Below are 23,675 nucleotides of genomic sequence, written 5' to 3' on the forward strand. Positions count from 1 at the left end.
ACTCCATGTTGTAGCGACGGATTCGAAAAATAATACACAGTTCTAAGCAGTTTCTGAAAGATCGAACCACGTCATGCCTGCAGCGGAAAAGGCAGCCAGTTGATCCGATTGAGTCAGGGCAGACGATTCACCATTCCGCCATCTTGTTCTATCCCAACGCTGAGCTCAGGTTAATAATGGAGACGCTGACACGAGGACCACTGATCAGCTTGGCTTGACATCCCAAATACAGTTGGTAGTTTAACAAACATTTGAGTTACTGCAGAACAAATTGCTGGACGTCATAAATATGAGTGATTAATTAAGTTCTCTTCCAAAGCCCCTTTGTGATGTGATCAGTTGTTTTGGGAATGAAAATAACATTCCCTGAGCGGGAATCGAACTCGGCCGCGGCGGTGAGAACGTCGAATCATCACCACTTGACCACCAAGGAGCACATGCAACTAGATCGGAATGGCCAGGCAACAGTGTCACTTTCTATTCTGGGAACACTTCTATAGACTCGGTCAATTGGCCTCCCATCTTCGGGTCAGCGTTCCCCAAGGCGATCTTCATGACACATGACAACGCAGAATGGCCCAGCAGAAACTGACAGGAAAGTTCTACGTACACGAGGAAGGCCTCAACCGGGATCTTGGCTTCAAGTCACACGATTCCAACCCCTCGCCATGCTGTTCGGATTTACAATATCTTACTCTCTGCACTCGCATTAGACAATTCACACATCATTATCCTGTGATTATCCTTCCTCCTGACGCGCATTGTCTGTACCTTTCAACACTGGATAAACAGTAAAGACTCACATTCTAACCATTGTTCACAATCCAAATGGAAATTGTTTTCTGATTGTGTCTTGGCCTGACGATGCCGTGATGTGAACGTAACTCCGTTCACCTGGTGGACCTTCAGCTATTTTTGTGAGAATTCTCGTGTTCCCCCGCCAATCCAATGCCGGCAGGTCCACATCAGAGTAGAGTAAAATGTTGCAGAATTGAATGATGGTTGATGAATTGAATGCTGCGAAGGAATCTTTCAAAGGCATATAAAGAGTGACATTTTGGAAAGCGTATTGCTTTGAGAGTTATTATTTTCACTTTCAAATGTTGGCGACCTCAAATGTGCAATTTGATTCACGAAAATTGCGATAAACTCCCCGTCGGGGAATTGAACCCCGGTCTCCCGCGTGACAGGCGGGGATACTAACCACTATACTAACGAGGAAGCAACGCTACCCGGGTGCGAGCACATTGAGCTGAGCTACGCATTATAGATTTGTTGTCGAGGAACGTCAGAACTGTGCCGAGACGTGTTTTCTGTGCCGATTACGGAGTGCTATTTAATGGAGCAAACTGCAGCTTTACCCAATTGACTGCGTCTTGTAGATGAGCAGTAAAGAGATTGAAAGGGACGCATGAAAACATCAAGAAGGTGGAGATCGAAAGGAGCGCTTGCATGTTCTTTTTCATTGTGGAGCAAAAATGGCATGTCTGCAAATCTGAACATGTTGGACTGATTCAGCTGCTCTCTCTCAACAGGTCGCGTCAGAGCTGCTGATATGTTCCAGCACTTTTGTTTGTTCTTTCTGATTTCAGCATCTGCAGTATTTTGCTTTTATCTAATGGCTGGAAATTCATAATTGTTCCCTCCCAAAACGCTGGAAGTCCAAAGTTGCTGACAGCTGAGATTTTGTTCATGGTGTTCTTTTGGATTGACCGTGGTATAGTTGCAGATTCATTAAAATTATCATTGCCAATCACACATAATTATGGGAAGAATTTGTTCTGCAGCAACGACCACATCATCAATTGTTTGATATAGATTTTTTTGATCAATGCTGCCTCAGTTCACATCATATTCGTGCACATCTCTGCCAGCCACTGGAAAATGAAGCCAGATTCCAAACCGTTTCTAAAATCTTGAAGTCGTTGTTTAGATATTCTGTGTCTCCCATGATTATTTTAAGGTGCTCAATTAAAACTCCATGGTGTAGCGACGGATTCGAAAAATAATACACAGTTCTAAGCAGTTTCTGAAAGATCGAACCACGTCATGCCTGCAGCGGAAAAGGCAGCCACTTTGTCCGATCGAGTCAGGGCAGACGATTCACCATTTCGCCACCTTGTTCTGTCCCAACGCTGAGCTCAGGTTAATAATGGAGACGCTGACACGAGGATCACTTATCAGCTTGGCTTGACATCCCAAATACAGTTGGTAGTTTAACAAACATTTGAATTATTGCAGAACAAATTGCTGGACGTTTTCAATATGAGTGATTAATTAAGTTCTCTTCCAAAGCCCCTTTGTGATGTGATCAGTTGTTTTGGGAATGAAAATAACATTCCCTGACCGGGAATCGAACCCGGGCCGCGGCGGTGAGAACGCCGAGTCCTAACCACTAGACCACCAGGGTCCACGTGCAACTAGGTCGGACTGACCAGCCAACAGTGTCACTTTCTATTCTGGGAACACTTCGACAGACTCGGTCAATCGGCCTCCCATCTTCGGGTCAGCGTTCCCCAAGGCGATCTTCATGACACATGACAACGCAGAATGGCCCAGCAGAAACTGACAGGAAAGTTCTACGTACACGAGGAAGGCCTCAACCGGGATCTTGGCTTCAAGCCACACGATTCCAACCCCTCGCCATGCTGTTCGGATTTACAATATCTTCCTCTCTGCACTCGCATTAGACAATTCACACATCATTATCCTGTGATTATCCTTCCTCCTGACGCGCATTGTCTGTACCTTTCAACACTGGATAAACAGTAAAGACTCACATTCTAACCATTGTTCACAATCCAAATGGAAATTGTTTTCTGATTGTGTCTTGGCCTGACGATGCCGTGATTGAACGTAACTCCGTTCACCTGGTGGACCTTCAGCTATTTTTGTGAGAATTCTCGTGTTCCCCCGCCAATCCAATGCCGGCAGGTCCACATCAGAGTAGAGTAAAATGTTGCAGAATTGAATGATGGTGGATGAATTGAATGCTGCGAAGGAATCTTTCAAAGGCATATAAAGGGTGACATTTTGGAAAGCGTATTGCTTTGAGAGTTATTATTTTCACTTTCAAATGTTGGCGACATCAAATGTGCAATTTGATTCACGAAAATTGCGATAAACTCCCCGTCGGGGAATTGAACCCCGGTCTCCCGCGTGACAGGCGGGGATACTAACCACTATACTAACGAGGAAGCAATGCTCCCCGGGTGCGAGCACATTGAGCTGAGCTACGCATTATAGATTTGTTGTCGAGGAACGTCAGAACTGTGCCGAGACGTGTTTTCTGTGCCGATTACGGAGTGCTATTTAATGGAGCAAACTGCAGCTTTACCCAATTGACTGCGTCTTGTAGATGAGCAGTAAAGAGATTGAAAGGGACGCATGAAAACATCAAGAAGGTGGAGATCGAAAGGAGCGCTTGCATGTTCTTTTTCATTGTGGAGCAAAAATGGCATGTCTGCAAATCTGAACATGTTGGACTGATTCAGCTGCTCTCTCTCAACAGGTCGCGTCAGAGCTGCTGATATGTTCCAGCACTTTTGTTTGTTCTTTCTGATTTCAGCATCTGCAGTATTTTGCTTTTATCTAATGGCTGGAAATTCATAATTGTTCCCTCCCAAAACGCTGGAAGTCCAAAGTTGCTGACAGCTGAGATTTTGTTCATGGTGTTCTTTTGGATTGACCGTGGTATAGTTGCAGATTCATTAAAATTATCATTGCCAATCACACGTAATTATGGGAAGAATTTGTTCTGCAGCAACGACCACATCATCAATTGTTTGATATAGATTTTTTTGATCAATGCTGCCTCAGTTCACATCATATTCGTGCACATCTCTGCCAGCCACTGGAAAATGAAGCCAGATTCCAAACCGTTTCTAAAATCTTGAAGTCGTTGTTTAGATATTCTGTGTCTCCCATGATTATTTTAAGGTGCTCAATTAAAACTCCATGGTGTAGCGACGGATTCGAAAAATAATACACAGTTCTAAGCAGTTTCTGAAAGATCGAACCACGTCATGCCTGCAGCGGAAAAGGCAGCCACTTTGTCCGATCGAGTCAGGGCAGACGATTCACCATTTCGCCACCTTGTTCTGTCCCAACGCTGAGCTCAGGTGAATAATGGAGACGCTGACACGAGGATCACTTATCAGCTTGGCTTGACATCCCAAATACAGTTGGTAGTTTAACAAACATTTGAATTATTGCAGAACAAATTGCTGGACGTTTTCAATATGAGTGATTAATTAAGTTCTCTTCCAAAGCCCCTTTGTGATGTGATCAGTTGTTTTGGGAATGAAAATAACATTCCCTGACCGGGAATCGAACCCGGGCCGCGGCGGTGAGAACGCCGAATCCTAACCACTAGACCACCAGGGAGCACGTGCAACCGGGTCGGACTGACCAGCCAACAGTGTCACTTTCTATTCTGGGAACACTTCGACAGACTCGGTCAATCGGCCTCCCATCTTCGGGTCAGCGTTCCCCAAGGCGATCTTCATGACACATGACAACGCAGAATGGCCCAGCAGAAACTGACAGGAAAGTTCTACGTACACGAGGAAGGCCTCAACCGGGATCTTGGCTTCAAGCCACACGATTCCAACCCCTCGCCATGCTGTTCGGATTTACAATATCTTACTCTCTGCACTCGCATTAGACAATTCACACATCATTATCCTGTGATTATCCTTCCTCCTGACGCGCATTGTCTGTACCTTTCAACACTGGATAAACAGTAAAGACTCACATTCTAACCATTGTTCACAATCCAAATGGAAATTGTTTTCTGATTGTGTCTTGGCCTGACGATGCCGTGATGTGAACGTAACTCCGTTCACCTGGTGGACCTTCAGCTATTTTTGTGAGAATTCTCGTGTTCCCCCGCCAATCCAATGCCGGCAGGTCCACATCAGAGTAGAGTAAAATGTTGCAGAATTGAATGATGGTGGATGAATTGAATGTTGCGAAGGAATCTTTCAAAGGGATATAAAGGGTGACATTTTGGAAAGCGTATTGCTTTGAGAGTTATTATTTTCACTTTCAAATGTTGGCGACATCAAATGTGCAATTTGATTCACGAAAATTGCGATAAACTCCCCGTCGGGGAATTGAACCCCGGTCTCCCGCGTGACAGGCGGGGATACTAACCACTATACTAACGAGGAAGCAATGCTCCCCGGGTGCGAGCACATTGAGCTGAGCTACGCATTATAGATTTGTTGTCGAGGAACGTCAGAACTGTGCCGAGACGTGTTTTCTGTGCCGATTACGGAGTGCTATTTAATGGAGCAAACTGCAGCTTTACCCAATTGACTGCGTCTTGTAGATGAGCAGTAAAGAGATTGAAAGGGACGCATGAAAACATCAAGAAGGTGGAGATCGAAAGGAGCGCTTGCATGTTCTTTTTCATTGTGGAGCAAAGATGGCATGTCTGCAAATCTGAACATGTTGGACTGATTCAGCTGCTCTCTCTCAACAGGTCGCGTCAGAGCTGCTGATATGTTCCAGCACTTTTGTTTGTTCTTTCTGATTTCAGCATCTGCAGTATTTTGCTTTTATCTAATGGCTGGAAATTCATAATTGTTCCCTCCCAAAACGCTGGAAGTCCAAAGTTGCTGACAGCTGAGATTTTGTTCATGGTGTTCTTTTGGATTGACCGTGGTATAGTTGCAGATTCATTAAAATTATCATTGCCAATCACACATAATTATGGGAAGAATTTGTTCTGCAGCAACGACCACATCATCAATTGTTTGATATAGATTTGTTTGATCAATGGTGCCTCAGTTCACATCATATTCGTGCACATCTCTGCCAGCCACTGGAAAATGAAGCCAGATTCCAAACCGTTTCTAAAATCTTGAAGTCGTTGTTTAGATATTCTGTGTCTCCCATGATTATTTTAAGGTGCTCAATTAAAACTCCATGGTGTAGCGACGGATTCGAAAAATAATACACAGTTCTAAGCAGTTTCTGAAAGATCGAACCACGTCATGCCTGCAGCGGAAAAGGCAGCCACTTTGTCCGATCGAGTCAGGGCAGACGATTCACCATTTCGCCACCTTGTTCTGTCCCAACGCTGAGCTCAGGTTAATAATGGAGACGCTGACACGAGGATCACTTATCAGCTTGGCTTGACATCCCAAATACAGTTGGTAGTTTAACAAACATTTGAATTATTGCAGAACAAATTGCTGGACGTTTTCAATATGAGTGATTAATTAAGTTCTCTTCCAAAGCCCCTTTGTGATGTGATCAGTTGTTTTGGGAATGAAAATAACATTCCCTGACCGGGAATCGAACCCGGGCCGCGGTGGTGAGAACGCCGAATCCTAACCACTAGACCACCAGGGTGCACGTGCAACCGGTTCGGAATGACCAGCCAACAGTGTCACTTTCTATTCTGGGAACACTTCGAAAGACTCGGTCAATCGGCCTCCCATCTTCGGGTCAGCGTTCCCCAAAGCGATCTTCATGACACATGACAACGCAGAATGGCCCAGCAGAAACTGACAGGAAAGTTCTACGTACACGAGGAAGGCCTCAACCGGGATCTTGGCTTCAAGCCACACGATTCCAACCCCTCGCCATGCTGTTCGGATTTATAATATCTTACTCTCTGCACTCGCATTAGACAATTCACACATCATTATCCTGTGATTATCCTTCCTCCTGACGCGCATTGTTGGTACCTTTCAACACTGGATAAACAGTAAAGACTCACATTCTAACCATTGTTCACAATCCAAATGGAAATTGTTTTCTGATTGTGTCTTGGCCTGACGATGCCGTGATGTGAACGTAACTCCGTTCACCTGGTGGACCTTCAGCTATTTTTGTGAGAATTCTCGTGTTCCCCCGCCAATCCAATGCCGGCAGGTCCACATCAGAGTAGAGTAAAATGTTGCAGAATTGAATGATGGTGGATGAATTGAATGCTGCGAAGGAATCTTTCAAAGGCATATAAAGGGTGACATTTTGGAAAGCGTATTGCTTTGAGAGTTATTATTTTCACTTTCAAATGTTGGCGACATCAAATGTGCAATTTGATTCACGAAAATTGCGATAAACTCCCCGTCGGGGAATTGAACCCCGGTCTCCCGCGTGACAGGCGGGGATACTAACCACTATACTAACGAGGAAGCAATGCTCCCCGGGTGCGAGCACATTGAGCTGAGCTACGCATTATAGATTTGTTGTCGAGGAACGTCAGAACTGTGCCGAGACGTGTTTTCTGTGCCGATTACGGAGTGCTATTTAATGGAGCAAACTGCAGCTTTACCCAATTGACTGCGTCTTGTAGATGAGCAGTAAAGAGATTGAAAGGGACGCATGAAAACATCAAGAAGGTGGAGATCGAAAGGAGCGCTTGCATGTTCTTTTTCATTGTGGAGCAAAGATGGCATGTCTGCAAATCTGAACATGTTGGACTGATTCAGCTGCTCTCTCTCAACAGGTCGCGTCAGAGCTGCTGATATGTTCCAGCACTTTTGTTTGTTCTTTCTGATTTCAGCATCTGCAGTATTTTGCTTTTATCTAATGGCTGGAAATTCATAATTGTTCCCTCCCAAAACGCTGGAAGTCCAAAGTTGCTGACAGCTGAGATTTTGTTCATGGTGTTCTTTTGGATTGACCGTGGTATAGTTGCAGATTCATTAAAATTATCATTGCCAATCACACATAATTATGGGAAGAATTTGTTCTGCAGCAACGACCACATCATCAATTGTTTGATATAGATTTGTTTGATCAATGCTGCCTCAGTTCACATCATATTCGTGCACATCTCTGCCAGCCACTGGAAAATGAAGCCAGATTCCAAACCGTTTCTAAAATCTTGAAGTCGTTGTTTAGATATTCTGTGTCTCCCATGATTATTTTAAGGTGCTCAATTAAAACTCCATGGTGTAGCGACGGATTCGAAAAATAATACACAGTTCTAAGCAGTTTCTGAAAGATCGAACCACGTCATGCCTGCAGCGGAAAAGGCAGCCACTTTGTCCGATCGAGTCAGGGCAGACGATTCACCATTTCGCCACCTTGTTCTGTCCCAACGCTGAGCTCAGGTTAATAATGGAGACGCTGACACGAGGATCACTTATCAGCTTGGCTTGACATCCCAAATACAGTTGGTAGTTTAACAAACATTTGAATTATTGCAGAACAAATTGCTGGACGTTTTCAATATGAGTGATTAATTAAGTTCTCTTCCAAAGCCACTTTGTGATGTGATCAGTTGTTTTGGGAATGAAAATAACATTCCCTGACCGGGAATCGAACCCGGGCCGCGGCGGTGAGAACGCCGAATCCTAACCACTAGACCACCAGGGAGCACATGCAACCGGGTCGGACTGACCAGCCAACAGTGTCACTTTCTATTCTGGGAACACTTCGACAGACTCGGTCAATCGGCCTCCCATCTTCGGGTCAGCGTCCCCCAAGGCGATCTTCATGACACATGACAACGCAGAATGGCCCAGCAGAAACTGACAGGAAAGTTCTAAGTACACGAGGAAGGCCTCAACCGGGATCTTGGCTTCAAGTCACACGATTCCAACCCCTCGCCATGCTGTTCGGATTTACAATATCTTACTCACTGCACTCGCATTCGACAATTCACACATCACTATCCTGTGATTATGCTTCCTCCTGACGCGCATTGTCTGTACCTTTCAACACTGGATAAACAGTAAAGACTCACATTCTAACCATTGTTCACAATCCAAATGGAAATTGTTTTCTGATTGTGTCTTGGCCTGACGATGCCGTGATGTGAACGTAACTCCGTTCACCTCGTGGACTTTAAGCTATTTCTGTGAGAATTCCCCTGCAGGTCCACATCAGAGGAGAGTAAAATCTTGGTGAATTGAATGAAGGTTGATCTGCAGCGACGGAATATATCCAAGGCATGTCAAGAATGACATTTTGAAAAGCGTACTGTCTTAAGAGTCATTATTTTCACTTTTAAATGTTGGCGACCTCAAATGTGCAAACTGATATATGAAAAACTCCCCGTCGGGGAATTGAACCCCGGTCTCCCGCGTGACAGGCGGGGATACTAACCACTATTCTAACGAGGAAGTAATGCTGTCGGTCAGCAGGCACATTGAGCTCAGGTACGCATCGTCACTGGACACAGGTGAGGTCCCAGAGGATTGGAGGATAGCCAATGTGGTCCCGTTATTTAAGAAGGGTAGGAAGGATAACCCGGGTAATTATAGGCCGGTGAGCTTGACGTCCGTGGTGGGGAAGTTGTTGGAGAAGATTCTTAAAGATAGGATGTATGCGCATTTAGAAAGGAATAAACTCATTAACGATAGTCAACATGGTTTTGTGAGAGGGAGGTCATGCCTCACTAACCTGGTGGTGTTTTTTGAAGAAGTGACCAAAATGGTTGACGAAGGAAGGGCCGTGGATGTTGTCTATATGGACTTTAGTAAAGCGTTTGACAAAGTCCCTCATGATAGGCTAGTGAAAAAGGTTGGATCCCATGGGATAAAGGGGGAGGTGGCTAGATGGGTGGAGAACTGGCTTGGTCATAGAAGACAGAGGGTGGTAGTGGAAGGGTCTTTTTCCGGCTGGAGGCCTGTGACTAGTGGTGTTCCGCAGGGCTCTGTATTGGGACCTCTGCTGTTTGTGATTTACATAAATGATCTGGAAGAAGGAGTAACTGGGGTGATCAGTAAGTTTGCGGACAACACAAAACTGGCAGGACTTGCAGACAGTGAGGAACATAGTCAGAGGCTACAGAAGGATATAGATAGGCTGGAAATTTGGGCAAGGAAATGGCAGATGGAGTTCAATCCTGATAAATGCGAAGTGATGCATTTTGGTGGGAATAATGTAGGGAGGAGCTACACGATAAATGGAAGAACCATAAAGGGTGTAGAGACGCAGAGGGACCTGGGTGTGCAAGTCCACAGATCTTTGAAGGTGACGTCACAGGTGGAGAAGGTGGTGAAGAAGGCATATGGCATGCTTGCCTTTATAGGACGGGGCATAGAGTATAAAAGTTGGGGTCTGATGTTGCAGATGTATAGAACGTTGGTTCGGCCGCATTTGGAATACTGCGTCCAGTTCTGGTCGCCACACTACCAGAAGGACGTGGAGGCTTTGGAGAGAGTACAGAGGAGGTTTACCAGGATGTTTCCTGGTATGGAGGGGCTTGGTTATGAGGAGAGATTGGGGAAACTGGGTTTGTTCTCCTTGGAAAGACGGAGGATGAGGGGAGACTTAATAGAGGTGTATAAAATTATGAAAGGCATGGATAGGGTGAACGGTGGGAAGCTTTTCCCCGGGTCGGTGGTGACGTTCACGAGGGGTCATAGGTTCAAGGTGAAGGGGGGGAGGTTTAACACAGATATCAGAAGGACATATTTTACACAGAGGGTCGTGGGGGCCTGGAATGTGTTGCCGGGCAAGGTGGTGGAGGCGGACACACTGGGAACGTTTAAGACTTATCTAGACAGCTATATGAACGGAGTGGGAATGGAGGGATACAAAAGAGTGGTCTAGTTTGGACCAGGGAGCGGCGCGGGCTAATTGTTCCTTGTTTCTCGTTTTAAGGCTTCATTCTATGATGTTCGTGGAAGTGGAAATTACTAGGGTTGGGAAGCATTTTCCGATCAGGACCATTGTGATCTCCTGGACTCGTTTCGATCGCCTCAGGGGGTCGGAGAGGAATTTCCCAGATTTTTTTTTCCCCATATTGGCCCTGGGGTTTTTCACTCTGGGTTCTCGCCTCTCCCTGGAGATCACATGGTCTGGAATGGGGGGGTGGGGGTGAGTTAATAGGTTGTAATGAACAAAGCATCGTAGCTGTGAGGGACAGCTCGGTGGATAGGATATTGGTATGTAGATAGGCTGGAAAATTGGGCGGGGATCCTGGATTCAGGATTCATTCCTGGACCGGGGAGCGGCGCGGGCTTGGAGGGCCGAAGGGCCTGTTCCTGTGCTGTATTGTTCTTTGTTCTTTGTTCTTTGTTCTTTGTAGATTTGTTGTCGAGGAACGACAGAACTGTGCTGAGATGTGTTTTCTGAGCCGATTCCGGAGTGCAGTTTACTGGAGCAAACTGCAGCTTTACCCAATTGACTGCGTCTTGTAGATGAGCACTAAAGAGATTGAAAGGGACGTATGAAAACATCAAGAAGGTGGAGACCGAAAGGAGCGCTTGCATGTTCTTTTTCATTTTGGAGCAAAGATGGCATGTCTCCATACCTGAACATTTTGGACAGATTCAGCTGCTCTCTCTCAACAGATCACGTCAGAGCTGCTGATATGTTCCAGCACTTTTGTTTGTTCTTTCTGATTTCAGCATCTGCAGTATTTTGTTTTTATCTAATGGCTGGAAATTCATAATTGTTCCCTCCCAAAACGCTGGAAGTCCAAAGTTGCTGACAGCTGAGATTTTGTTCATGATTTTCTTTTGTCTTGAGCGTGGTATATTTGCAGATTCATTAAAATTATCATTGCCAATCACACACAATTGTGGAAAGATTCTTTTCTGCAGCAATCACCATCTCATCAATTGTTTGATATAGATATTTTTGATAAATGCTGCCTCAGTTCACATCATATTCGTGCACATCTCTGCCAGCCACTGGAAAATGAAGCCAGATTCCAAACCGTTTCTAGAATTTTGAAGTCGTTGTTTCGATATTCTCTGCCTCCCATGGTTATTTTAAGAAGCTCAATTAAAACTCCATGTTGTAGCGACGGATTCGAAAAATAATACACAGTTCTAAGCAGTTTCTGAAAGATCGAACCACGTCATGCCTGCAGCGGAAAAGGCAGCCAGTTGATCCGATTGAGTCAGGGCAGACGATTCACCATTCCGCCATCTTGTTCTATCCCAACGCTGAGCTCAGGTTAATAATGGAGACGCTGACACGAGGACCACTGATCAGCTTGGCTTGACATCCCAAATACAGTTGGTAGTTTAACAAACATTTGAGTTACTGCAGAACAAATTGCTGGACGTCATAAATATGAGTGATTAATTAAGTTCTCTTCCAAAGCCCCTTTGTGATGTGATCAGTTGTTTTGGGAATGAAAATAACATTCCCTGAGCGGGAATCGAACTCGGCCGCGGCGGTGAGAACGTCGAATCATCGCCACTTGACCACCAAGGAGCACATGCAACTAGATCGGAATGACCAGGCAACAGTGTCACTTTCTATTCTGGGAACACTTCAATAGACTCGGTCAATTGGCCTCCCATCTTCGGGTCAGCGTTCCCCAAGGCGATCTTCATGACACATGACAACGCAGAATGGCCCAGCAGAAACTGACAGGAAAGTTCTACGTACACGAGGAAGGCCTCAACCGGGATCTTGGCTTCAAGTCACACGATTCCAACCCCTCGCCATGCTGTTCGGATTTACAATATCTTACTCTCTGCACTCGCATTAGACAATTCACACATCATTATCCTGTGATTATCCTTCCTCCTGACGCGCATTGTCTGTACCTTTCAACACTGGATAAACAGTAAAGACTCACATTCTAACCATTGTTCACAATCCAAATGGAAATTGTTTTCTGATTGTGTCTTGGCCTGACGATGCCGTGATGTGAACGTAACTCCGTTCACCTGGTGGACCTTCAGCTATTTTTGTGAGAATTCTCGTGTTCCCCCGCCAATCCAATGCCGGCAGGTCCACATCAGAGTAGAGTAAAATGTTGCAGAATTGAATGATGGTGGATGAATTGAATGCTGCGAAGGAATCTTTCAAAGGCATATAAAGGGTGACATTTTGGAAAGCGTATTGCTTTGAGAGTTATTATTTTCACTTTCAAATGTTGGCGACATCAAATGTGCAATTTGATTCACGAAAATTGCGATAAACTCCCCGTCGGGGAATTGAACCCCGGTCTCCCGCGTGACAGGCGGGGATACTAACCACTATACTAACGAGGAAGCAATGCTCCCCGGGTGCGAGCACATTGAGCTGAGCTACGCATTATAGATTTGTTGTCGAGGAACGTCAGAACTGTGCCGAGACGTGTTTTCTGTGCCGATTACGGAGTGCTATTTAATGGAGCAAACTGCAGCTTTACCCAATTGACTGCGTCTTGTAGATGAGCAGTAAAGAGATTGAAAGGGACGCATGAAAACATCAAGAAGGTGGAGATCGAAAGGAGCGCTTGCATGTTCTTTTTCATTGTGGAGCAAAAATGGCATGTCTGCAAATCTGAACATGTTGGACTGATTTAGCTGCTCTCTCTCAACAGGTCGCGTCAGAGCTGCTGATATGTTCCAGCACTTTTGTTTGTTCTTTCTGATTTCAGCATCTGCAGTATTTTGCTTTTATCTAATGGCTGGAAATTCATAATTGTTCCCTCCCAAAACGCTGGAAGTCCAAAGTTGCTGACAGCTGAGATTTTGTTCATGGTGTTCTTTTGGATTGACCGTGGTATAGTTGCAGATTCATTAAAATTATCATTGCCAATCACACATAATTATGGGAAGAATTTGTTCTGCAGCAACGACCACATCATCAATTGTTTGATATAGATTTGTTTGATCAATGCTGCCTCAGTTCACATCATATTCGTGCACATCTCTGCCAGCCACTGGAAAATGAAGCCAGATTCCAAACCGTTTCTAAAATCTTGAAGTCGTTGTTTAGATATTCTGTGTCTCCCATGATTATTTTAAGGTGCTCAATTAAAACTTCATGGTGTAGCGACGGATTCGAAAAATAATACACAGTTCTAAGCAGTTTCTGAAAGATCGAACCACGTCATGCCTGCAGCGGAAAAGGCAGCCACTTTGTCCGATCGAGTCAGGGCAGACGATTCACTATTTCGCCACCTTGTTCTGTCCCAACGCTGAGCTCAGGTTAATAATGGAGACGCTGACACGAGGATCACTTATCAGCTTGGCTTGACATCCCAAATACAGTTGGTAGTTTAACAAACATTTGAATTATTGCAGAACAAATTGCTGGACGTTTTCAATATGAGTGATTAATTAAGTTCTCTTCCAAAGCCCCTTTGTGATGTGATCAGTTGTTTTGGGAATGAAAATAACATTCCCTGACCGGGAATCGAACCCGGGCCGCGGTGATGAGAACGCCGAATCCTAACCACGAGACCACCAGGGAGCACGTGCAACCGGGTCGGACTGACCAGCCAACAGTGTCACTTTCTATTCTGGGAACACTTCGACAGACTCGGTCAATCGGCCTCCCATCTTCGGGTCAGCGTTCCCCAAGGCGATCTTCATGACACATGACAACGCAGAATGGCCCAGCAGAAACTGACAGGAAAGTTCTACGTACACGAGGAAGGCCTCAACCGGGATCTTGGCTTCAAGTCACACGATTCCAACCCCTCGCCATGCTGTTCGGATTTACAATATCTTACTCTCTGCACTCGCATTAGACAATTCACACATCATTATCCTGTGATTATCCTTCCTCCTGACGCGCATTGTCTGTACCTTTCAACACTGGATAAACAGTAAAGACTCACATTCTAACCATTGTTCACAATCCAAATGGTAATTGTTTTCTGATTGTGTCTTGGCCTGACGATGCCGTGATGTGAACGTAACTCCGTTCACCTGGTGGACCTTCAGCTATTTTTGTGAGAATTCTCGTGTTCCCCCGCCATCCAATGCCGGCAGGTCCACATCAGAGTAGAGAAAAATGTTGCAGAATTGAATGATGGTGGATGAATTGAATGCTGCGAAGGAATCTTTGAAAGGCAGATAAAGAGTGACATTTTGGAAAGCGTATTGCTTTGAGAGTTATTATTTTCACTTTCAAATGTTGGCGGCATCAAATGTGCAATTTGATTCACGAAAATTGCGATAAACTCCCCGTCGGGGAATTGAACCCCGGTCTCCCGCGTGACAGGCGGGGATACTAACCACTATACTAACGAGGAAGCAATGCTCCCCGGGTGCGAGCACATTGAGCTGAGCTACGCATTATAGATTTGTTGTCGAGGAACGTCAGAACTGTGCCGAGACGTGTTTTCTGTGCCGATTACGGAGTGCTATTTAATGGAGCAAACTGCAGCTTTACCCAATTGACTGCGTCTTGTAGATGAGCAGTAAAGAGATTGAAAGGGACGCATGAAAACATCAAGAAGGTGGAGATCGAAAGGAGCGCTTGCATGTTCTTTTTCATTGTGGAGCAAAGATGGCATGTCTGCAAATCTGAACATGTTGGACTGATTCAGCTGCTCTCTCTCAACAGGTCGCGTCAGAGCTGCTGATATGTTCCAGCACTTTTGTTTGTTCTTTCTGATTTCAGCATCTGCAGTATTTTGCTTTTATCTAATGGCTGGAAATTCATAATTGTTCCCTCCCAAAACGCTGGAAGTCCAAAGTTGCTGACAGCTGAGAGTTTGTTCATGGTGTTCTTTTGGATTGACCGTGGTATAGTTGCAGATTCATTAAAATTATCATTGCCAATCACACATAATTATGGGAAGAATTTGTTCTGCAGCAACGACCACATCATCAATTGTTTGATATAGATTTGTTTGATCAATGCTGCCTCAGTTCACATCATATTCGTGCACATCTCTGCCAGCCACTGGAAAATGAAGCCAGATTCCAAACCGTTTCTAAAATCTTGAAGTCGTTGTTTAGATATTCTGTGTCTCCCATGATTATTTTAAGGTGCTCAATTAAAACTCCATGGTGTAGCGACGGATTCGAAAAATAATACACAGTTCTAAGCAGTTTCTGAAAGATCGAACCACGTCATGCCTGCAGCGGAAAAGGCAGCCACTTTGTCCGATCGAGTCAGGGCAGACGATTCACCATTTCGCCACCTTGTTCTGTCCCAACGCTGAGCTCAGGTGAATAATGGAGACGCTGACACGAGGATCACTTATCAGCTTGGCTTGACATCCCAAATACAGTTGGTAGTTTAACAAACATTTGAATTATTGCAGAACAAATTGCTGGACGTTATAAATATGAGTGATTAATTAAGTTCTCTTCCAAAGCCCCTTTGTGATGTGATCAGCTGTTTTGGGAATGAAAATAACATTCCCTGACCGGGAATCGAACCCGGGCCGCGGCGGTGAGAACGCCGAATCCTAACCACTAGACCACCAAGGAGCACATGCAACCGGTTCGGAATGACCAGCCAACAGTGTCACTTTCTATTCTGGGAACACTTCGAAAGACTCGGTCAATCGGCCTCCCATCTTCGGGTCAGCGTTCCCCAAGGCGATCTTCATGACACATGACAACGCAGAATGGCCCAGCAGAAACTGACAGGAAAGTTCTAAGTACACGAGGAAGGCCTCAACCGGGATCTTGGCTTCAAGTCACACGATTCCAACCCCTCGCCATGCTGTTCGGATTTACAATATCTTACTCACTGCACTCGCGTTAGACAATTCACACATCACTATCCTGTGATTATGCTTCCTCCTGACGCGCATTGTCTGTACCTTTCAACACTGGATAAACAGTAAAGACTCACATTCTAACCATTGATCACAATCCAAATGGAAATTGTTTTCTGATTGTGTCTTGGCCTGACGATGCCGTGATGTGAACGTAACTCCGTTCACCTCGTGGACTTTAAGCTATTTCTGTGAGAATTCCCCTGCAGGTCCACATCAGAGGAGAGTAAAATCTTGGTGAATTGAATGAAGGTTGATCTGCAGCGACGGAATATATCCAAGGCATGTCAAGAATGACATTTTGGAAAGCGTACTGTCTTGAGAGTTATTATTTTCACTTTTAAATGTTGGCGACCTCAAATGTGCAAACTGATATATGAAAAACTCCCCGTCGGGGTATTGAACCCCGGTCTCCCGCGTGACAGGCGGGGATACTAACCACTATTCTAACGAGGAAGTAACGCTGTCGGTCAGCAGGCACATTGAGCTCAGGTACGCATCGTAGATTTGTTGTCGAGGAACGACAGAACTGTGCTGAGATGTGTTTTCTGAGCCGATTCCGGAGTGCAGTTTACTGGAGCAAACTGCAGCTTTACCCAATTGACTGCGTCTTGTAGATGAGCACTAAAGAGATTGAAAGGGACGTATGAAAACATCAAGAAGGTGGAGACCGAAAGGTGCGCGTGCATGTTCTTTTTCATTTTGGAGCAAAGATGGCATGTCTCCATACCTGAACATTTTGGACAGATTCAGCTGCTCTCTCTCAACAGATCACGTCAGAGCTGCTGATATGTTCCAGCACTTTTGTTTGTTCTTTCTGATTTCAGCATCTGCAGTATTTTGTTTTTATCTAATGGCTGGAAATTCATAATTGTTCCCTCCCAAAACGCTGTAAGTCCAAAGTTGCTGACAGCTGAGATTTTGTTCATGATTTTCTTTTGTCTTTACCGTGGTATATTTGCAGATTCATTAAAATTATCATTGCCAATCACACACAATTGTGGAAAGATTCTTTTCTGCAGCAATCACCATCTCATCAATTGTTTGATATAGATATTTTTGATAAATGCTGCCTCAGTTCACATCATATTCGTGAACATCTCTGCCAGCCACTGGAAAATGAAGCCAGATTCCACACCGTTTCTAGAATTTTGAAGTCGTTGTTTCGATATTCTCTGCCTCCCATGGTTATTTTAAGAAGCTCAATTAAAACTCCATGTTGTTGCGACGGATTCGAAAAATAATACACAGTTCTAAGCAGTTTCTGAAAGATCGAACCACGTCATGCCTGCAGCGGAAAAGCCAGCCAGTTGATCCGATTGAGTCAGGGCAGACGATTCACCATTCCGCCATCTTGTTCTATCCCAACGCTGAGCTCAGGTTAATAATGGAGACGCTGACACGAGGACCACTGATCAGCTTGGCTTGACATCCCAAATACAGTTGGTAGTTTAACAAACATTTGAGTTACTGCAGAACAAATTGCTGGACGTCATAAATATGAGTGATTAATTAAGTTCTCTTCCAAAGCCCCTTTGTGATGTGATCAGTTGTTTTGGGAATGAAAATAACATTCCCTGAGCGGGAATCGAACTCGGCCGCGGCGGTGAGAACGTCGAATCATCGCCACTTGACCACCAAGGAGCACATGCAACTAGATCGGAATGACCAGGCAACAGTGTCACTTTCTATTCTGGGAACACTTCAATAGACTCGGTCAATTGGCCTCCCATCTTCGGGTCAGCGTTCCCCAAGGCGATCTTCATGACACATGACAACGCAGAATGGCCCAGCAGAAACTGACAGGAAAGTTCTACGTACACGAGGAAGGCCTCAACCGGGATCTTGGCTTCAAGCCACACGATTCCAACCCCTCGCCATGCTGTTCGGATTTACAATATCTTACTCTCTGCACTCGCATTAGACAATTCACACATCATTATCCTGTGATTATCCTTCCTCCTGACGCGCATTGTCTGTACCTTTCAACACTGGATAAACAGTAAAGACTCACATTCTAACCATTGTTCACAATCCAAATGGAAATTGTTTTCTGATTGTGTCTTGGCCTGACGATGCCGTGATGTGAACGTAACTCCGTTCACCTGGTGGACCTTCAGCTATTTTTGTGAGAATTCTCGTGTTCCCCCGCCAATCCAATGCCGGCAGGTCCACATCAGAGTAGAGTAAAATGTTGCAGAATTGAATGATGGTTGATGAATTGAATGCTGCGAAGGAATCTTTGAAAGGCATATAAAGAGTGACATTTTGGAAAGCGTATTGCTTTGAGAGTTATTATTTTCACTTTCAAATGTTGGCGACCTCAAATGTGCAATTTGATTCACGAAAATTGCGATAAACTCCCCGTCGGGGAATTGAACCCCGGTCTCCCGCGTGACAGGCGGGGATACTAACCACTATACTAACGAGGAAGCAACGCCCCCCGGGTACGAGCGCATTGAGCTGAGCATTATAGATTTGTTGTCGAGGAACGTCAGAACTGTGCCGAGATGTGTTTTCTGTGCCGATTACGGAGTGCTATTTAATGGAGCAAACTGCAGCTTTACCCAATTGACTGCGTCTTGTAGATGAGCAGTAAAGAGATTGGAAGGGACGCATGAAAACATCAAGAAGGTGGAGATCGAAAGGAGCGCTTGCATGTTCTTTTCAATTGTGGAGCAAAGATGGCATGTCTGCAAATCTGAACATGTTGGACTGATTCAGCTGCTCTCTCTCAACAGTCGCGTCAGAGCTGCTGATATGTTCCAGCACTTTTGTTTGTTCTTTCTGATTTCAGCATCTGCAGTATTTTGTTTTTATCTAATGGCTGGAAATTCATAATTGTTCCCTCCCAAAACGCTGGAAGTCCAAAGTTGCTGACAGCTGAGATTTTGTTCATGGTTTTCTTTTGGATTGACCGTGGTATAGTTGCAGATTCATTAAAATTATCATTGCCAATCACACATAATTATGGGAAGAATTTGCTCTGCAGCAACGACCACCTCATCAATTGTTTGATACAGATTTTTTTGATAAATGCTGCCTCAGTTCACATCATATTCGTGCGAATCTCTGCCAGCCACTGGAAAATGAAGCCAGATTCCAAACCGTTTCTAAAATCTTGAAGTCGTTGTTTAGATATTCTGTGTCTCCCATGATTATTTTAAGGTGCTCAATTAAAACTCCATGGTGTAGCGACGGATTCGAAAAATAATACACAGTTCTAAGCAGTTTCTGAAAGATCGAACCACGTCATGCCTGCAGCGGAAAAGGCAGCCACTTTATCCGATCGAGTCAGGGCAGACGATTCACCATTTCGCCACCTTGTTCTGTCCCAACGCTGAGCTCAGGTGAATAATGGAGACGCTGACACGAGGATCACTTATCAGCTTGGCTTGACATCCCAAATACAGTTGGTAGTTTAACAAACATTTGAATTATTGCAGAACAAATAGCTGGACGTTATAAATATGAGTGATTAATTAAGTTCTCTTCCAAAGCCCCTTTGTGATGTGATCAGTTGTTTTGGGAATGAAAATAACATTCCCTGACAGGGAATCGAACCCGGGCCGCGGCGGTGAGAACCCCGAATCCTAACCACTAGACCACCAGGGAGCACATGCATCCAGCTCGGAATGACCAGCGAACAGTGTCACTTTCTATTCTGGGAACACTTCGACAGACTCGGTCAATCGGCCTCCCATCTTCGGGTCAGCGTCCCCCAAGGCGATCTTCATGACACATGACAACGCAGAATGGCCCAGCAGAAACTGACAGGAAAGTTCTAAGTACACGAGGAAGGCCTCAACCGGGATCTTGGCTTCAAGTCACACGATTCCAGCCCCTCGCCATGCTGTTCGGATTTCCAATATCTTACTCACTGCGCTCGCATTAGACAATTCACAGATCATTATCCTTCCTCCTGACGCGCATTGTCTGTACCTTTCAACACTGGATAAACAGTAAAGACTCACATCCTAACCATTGTTCACAATCCAAATGGTAATTGTTTTCTGATTGTGTCTTGGCCTGACGATGCTTTGATGTGAACATAATTCCGTTCACTTGGTGGACTTTAAGCTATTTTTGTGAGTGTCCCCCGGCAGGTCCACATCAGAGGAGATTAAAATGTTGGTGAATTGAATGAAGGTTTATCTGCAGCGACGGAATATATCCAAGGCATGTAAAGAATGGCATTTTGGAAAGCGTATTCCCTTGAGAGATATTATTTTCACTTTCAAATGTTGGCGACCTCAAATGTGCAATCAGAACCACGAAAATTTCGAAAACCTCCCCATCGGGAAATTGAACCCCGGTCTCCCGCGTGATAGGCGAGAATACTAACCACCATACTAACGAGGAAGCAATGCTGCCTGTTCGCGAGCACATTGAGCTCAGGTACGCATTGTAGATTTGTTGTCGAGGAACGACAGAACTGTGCTGAGACGTGTTTTCTGTGCCGATTACGGAGTGCTATTTAATGGAGCAAACTGCAGCTTTACCCAATTGACTGCGTCTTGTAGATGAGCAGTAAAGAGATTGGAAGGGACGCATGAAAACATCAAGAAGGTGGAGATCGAAAGGAGCGCTTGCATGTTCTTTTTCATTTTGGAGCAAAGATGGCATGTCTCCAAATCTGAACATTTTGGACATATTCAGCTGCTCTCTCTCAACAGATCACGTCAGACCTACTGATATGTTCCAGCACTTTTGTTTGTTCTTTCTGATTTCAGCATCTGCAGTATTTTATTTTTGTCTAATGGCTGGAAATTCATAATTATTCCCTCCCAAAATGCTGGAAGTCCAAGGTTGCTGACAGCTGAGATTTTGTTCATGAATTTCTTTTGTATTGACCGTGGTATAGTTGCAGATTCATTAAAATTATCATTGCCAATCACACATAATTCTGGAAAGATTCTTCTCTGCAGCAATCACCATCTCATCAATTGTTTGATATAGATTTTTTGATAAATGCTGCCTCAGTTCACATCATATTCGTGCACATCTCTGCCAGCCACTGGAAAATGAAGCCAGATTCCAATCCGTTTCTAAAATCTTGAAGTCGTTGTTAAGATATTCTGTGTCTCCCATGATTATTTTAAGGAGCTCAATTTAAACTCCATGGTGTAGCGACGGATTCGAAAAATAGTATACAGTTCTAAGCAGTTTCTGAATGACCGAACCACATCATCCCTGCAGCGGAAAAGGCAGCCACTTGATCAGATCGAGTCAGGCAGACGATTCGCCATTTCGCCATCTTGTTCTGTCCCAACGCTGAGCTCAGGTTAATAATGGAGACGCTGACACGAGGATCACTTATCAGCTTGGCTTGACATCCCAAATACAGTTGTTTGTTTAACAAACATTCGAATTATTGTCCAACAAACTGCTGGGCGTTATAAACATGTGTGATTAATTAAGTTCTCTTCCAAAGTCCGATGTGATGTGATCAGTTGTTTTGGGAATGAAGACAGCATTTCCTGACTGGTCATCGAACCTGGTCTGCGGCGGTGGGAACGCCGAATCCTAACCACTCGACCACCAGGAGGAATATGCGGCAGCCTTCGAATGAAGAGGCAACAGTGTCACTTTCTACTCTGGGAACACCTCAGCAGACTCGGTCAATCCGCCTCCCATCTTTGGGTCAGCGATCCCCAAGGCGATCTTCATGACACATGACAACGCAGAATGGCCCAGCAGAAACTGACAGGAAAGTTCTACGTACACGAGGGAGGCCTCAACCGGGATCTTGGCTTCATGTCACACGATTCCAACCCCTCGCCATGCTGTTCGGATTTACAATATCTTCCTCACTGCACTCGCATGAGACAATTCACACATCATTATCCTGTGATTATCCTCCTCGTGACGCGCATTGTCTGTACCTTTCGACACTGAATGAACAGTAAAGACTCACATTCTAACGAATGTTCACAGTCCAAATGGTAATTGTCTTCCGATTGTGCCTTGGCCTGACGATGCCGTGATGTGAACATATCTCCGTTCACCTGGTGGACCTTAAGCTATTTTTGTTGGAATTCTTTCTGTTCCACCGCCAATCCAATGCCGGCAGGTCCACATCAGAGGAGAGTCAAAAGTTTATTAATTGAATGAAGGTTGATGAATTGAATGCAGCGACGGAATATATCCAAGGCATGTAAAGAATGGCATTTTGGAAAGCGCATTGCCTTGAGAGTTATTATTTTCACTTTCAAATGTTGGCGACCTCAAATGTGCATTCTGACATACGAAAATTGCAATAAACAACCCGTCGGGGAATTGAAAACCGGTCTCCCGCGTGACAGGCGGGGATACTAACCACTATACCAACGAGGAAGCAATGCTGCACGTTCGGGAGCACATTGAGCTCAGGTACGCATTGTAGATTTGTTGTCGAGGAACGACAGAACTGTGCCGAGATGTGTTTTTTTGAGTCGATTACGTAGTGCTGGAGCAAACTGCAGCTTTACCCAATTGACGGCGTCTTGGAGATGAGCAGTAAAGAGATTGAAAGGGGCGCATGAAAACATCATGAAGTTGGAGATCGAAACGTGCGCTTGCATGTTCTTTTTTCATTTTGGATCAAAGGTGGCATGTCTCCAAATCTGAACATGCTGGACAGATTCAGCTGCTCTCTGTCAACAGATCACGTCAGAGTTGCTCATATATTCCAGCATTTTTGTTGGTTCTTTCTGATTCCAGCATCTGCAGTATTTTTCTTTTATCTAATGGCTAGAAATTCATAACTGTCTCCCCACCTCCCTAAACGCTGGAAGTCCAAAGTGCTAACAGCTGAGATTTTGTTCATGATTTTCTTTTGTATTGACCGTGGAATTGTTGCAGATGCATTAAAATTATCATTGTCAATCGCACATAATTTTGGAAATATATTTTTTTTTCTGCAGCAATGACCATCTCATTCACTGTTTGATGTCGATTCTTTCGATCGATGCTGCCTCAGTTCACATCATGGTCGTGCACATCTCTGCCAGCCACTGGAAAATGAAGCCCGATTCCAAACCGTTTCTAAAATCTTGAAGTCGGTTTTTAGATATTCTGTGCCTCCCATGATAATTTGAAGGACTCAATTCAAACTCCATGGTGCAGCGAAGGATTGGAAAAATAACACACAGTTCGAAGCAGTTTCTGAAAGATCGAACCACATCATACCTGCAGCGGTAAAGGCAGCCAGTTTGCCCCATAGAGTCAGGGCAGACTGTTCACCATTTCGCCATCTTGTTCGATCCCAACACTGAGCTCAGGTTAATAATGGAGACGCTCACAGGAG

The 23,675-nt window shown here is 44.7% G+C and overlaps 14 non-coding genes across 14 annotated transcripts; all 14 read right to left on the reverse strand.

Moving 5' to 3' along the window:
- Positions 1–1,149: 1,149 nt before the first annotated feature.
- On the reverse strand, positions 1,150–1,221 carry trnad-guc (transfer RNA aspartic acid (anticodon GUC)). Its single transcript has one exon. It is a non-coding gene; the product is annotated as a tRNA-Asp (tRNA).
- Positions 1,222–2,338: 1,117 nt separating this feature from the next.
- On the reverse strand, positions 2,339–2,410 carry trnae-cuc (transfer RNA glutamic acid (anticodon CUC)). Its single transcript has one exon. It is a non-coding gene; the product is annotated as a tRNA-Glu (tRNA).
- Positions 2,411–3,125: 715 nt separating this feature from the next.
- On the reverse strand, positions 3,126–3,197 carry trnad-guc (transfer RNA aspartic acid (anticodon GUC)). The gene has a single exon. It is a non-coding gene; the product is annotated as a tRNA-Asp (tRNA).
- A 1,117-nt stretch (positions 3,198–4,314) lies between these two features.
- trnae-cuc (transfer RNA glutamic acid (anticodon CUC)) lies at positions 4,315–4,386 on the reverse strand. Its single transcript has one exon. It is a non-coding gene; the product is annotated as a tRNA-Glu (tRNA).
- A 716-nt stretch (positions 4,387–5,102) lies between these two features.
- On the reverse strand, positions 5,103–5,174 carry trnad-guc (transfer RNA aspartic acid (anticodon GUC)). The gene has a single exon. It is a non-coding gene; the product is annotated as a tRNA-Asp (tRNA).
- Positions 5,175–6,291: 1,117 nt separating this feature from the next.
- Positions 6,292–6,363, reverse strand: trnae-cuc (transfer RNA glutamic acid (anticodon CUC)). Its single transcript has one exon. It is a non-coding gene; the product is annotated as a tRNA-Glu (tRNA).
- Positions 6,364–7,079: 716 nt separating this feature from the next.
- Positions 7,080–7,151, reverse strand: trnad-guc (transfer RNA aspartic acid (anticodon GUC)). The gene has a single exon. It is a non-coding gene; the product is annotated as a tRNA-Asp (tRNA).
- Positions 7,152–8,268: 1,117 nt separating this feature from the next.
- On the reverse strand, positions 8,269–8,340 carry trnae-cuc (transfer RNA glutamic acid (anticodon CUC)). The gene has a single exon. It is a non-coding gene; the product is annotated as a tRNA-Glu (tRNA).
- Positions 8,341–9,017: 677 nt separating this feature from the next.
- Positions 9,018–9,089, reverse strand: trnad-guc (transfer RNA aspartic acid (anticodon GUC)). The gene has a single exon. It is a non-coding gene; the product is annotated as a tRNA-Asp (tRNA).
- A 3,768-nt stretch (positions 9,090–12,857) lies between these two features.
- Positions 12,858–12,929, reverse strand: trnad-guc (transfer RNA aspartic acid (anticodon GUC)). The gene has a single exon. It is a non-coding gene; the product is annotated as a tRNA-Asp (tRNA).
- A 1,904-nt stretch (positions 12,930–14,833) lies between these two features.
- Positions 14,834–14,905, reverse strand: trnad-guc (transfer RNA aspartic acid (anticodon GUC)). The gene has a single exon. It is a non-coding gene; the product is annotated as a tRNA-Asp (tRNA).
- Positions 14,906–16,022: 1,117 nt separating this feature from the next.
- On the reverse strand, positions 16,023–16,094 carry trnae-cuc (transfer RNA glutamic acid (anticodon CUC)). Its single transcript has one exon. It is a non-coding gene; the product is annotated as a tRNA-Glu (tRNA).
- A 2,653-nt stretch (positions 16,095–18,747) lies between these two features.
- trnad-guc (transfer RNA aspartic acid (anticodon GUC)) lies at positions 18,748–18,819 on the reverse strand. Its single transcript has one exon. It is a non-coding gene; the product is annotated as a tRNA-Asp (tRNA).
- A 1,111-nt stretch (positions 18,820–19,930) lies between these two features.
- On the reverse strand, positions 19,931–20,002 carry trnae-cuc (transfer RNA glutamic acid (anticodon CUC)). Its single transcript has one exon. It is a non-coding gene; the product is annotated as a tRNA-Glu (tRNA).
- Between the last annotated feature and the right edge of the window lie 3,673 nt (positions 20,003–23,675).

This window comes from Mustelus asterias, chromosome 8 (assembly GCF_964213995.1).
Source record: "Mustelus asterias chromosome 8, sMusAst1.hap1.1, whole genome shotgun sequence".
In the NCBI taxonomy this organism is placed as follows: domain Eukaryota; kingdom Metazoa; phylum Chordata; class Chondrichthyes; order Carcharhiniformes; family Triakidae; genus Mustelus; species Mustelus asterias.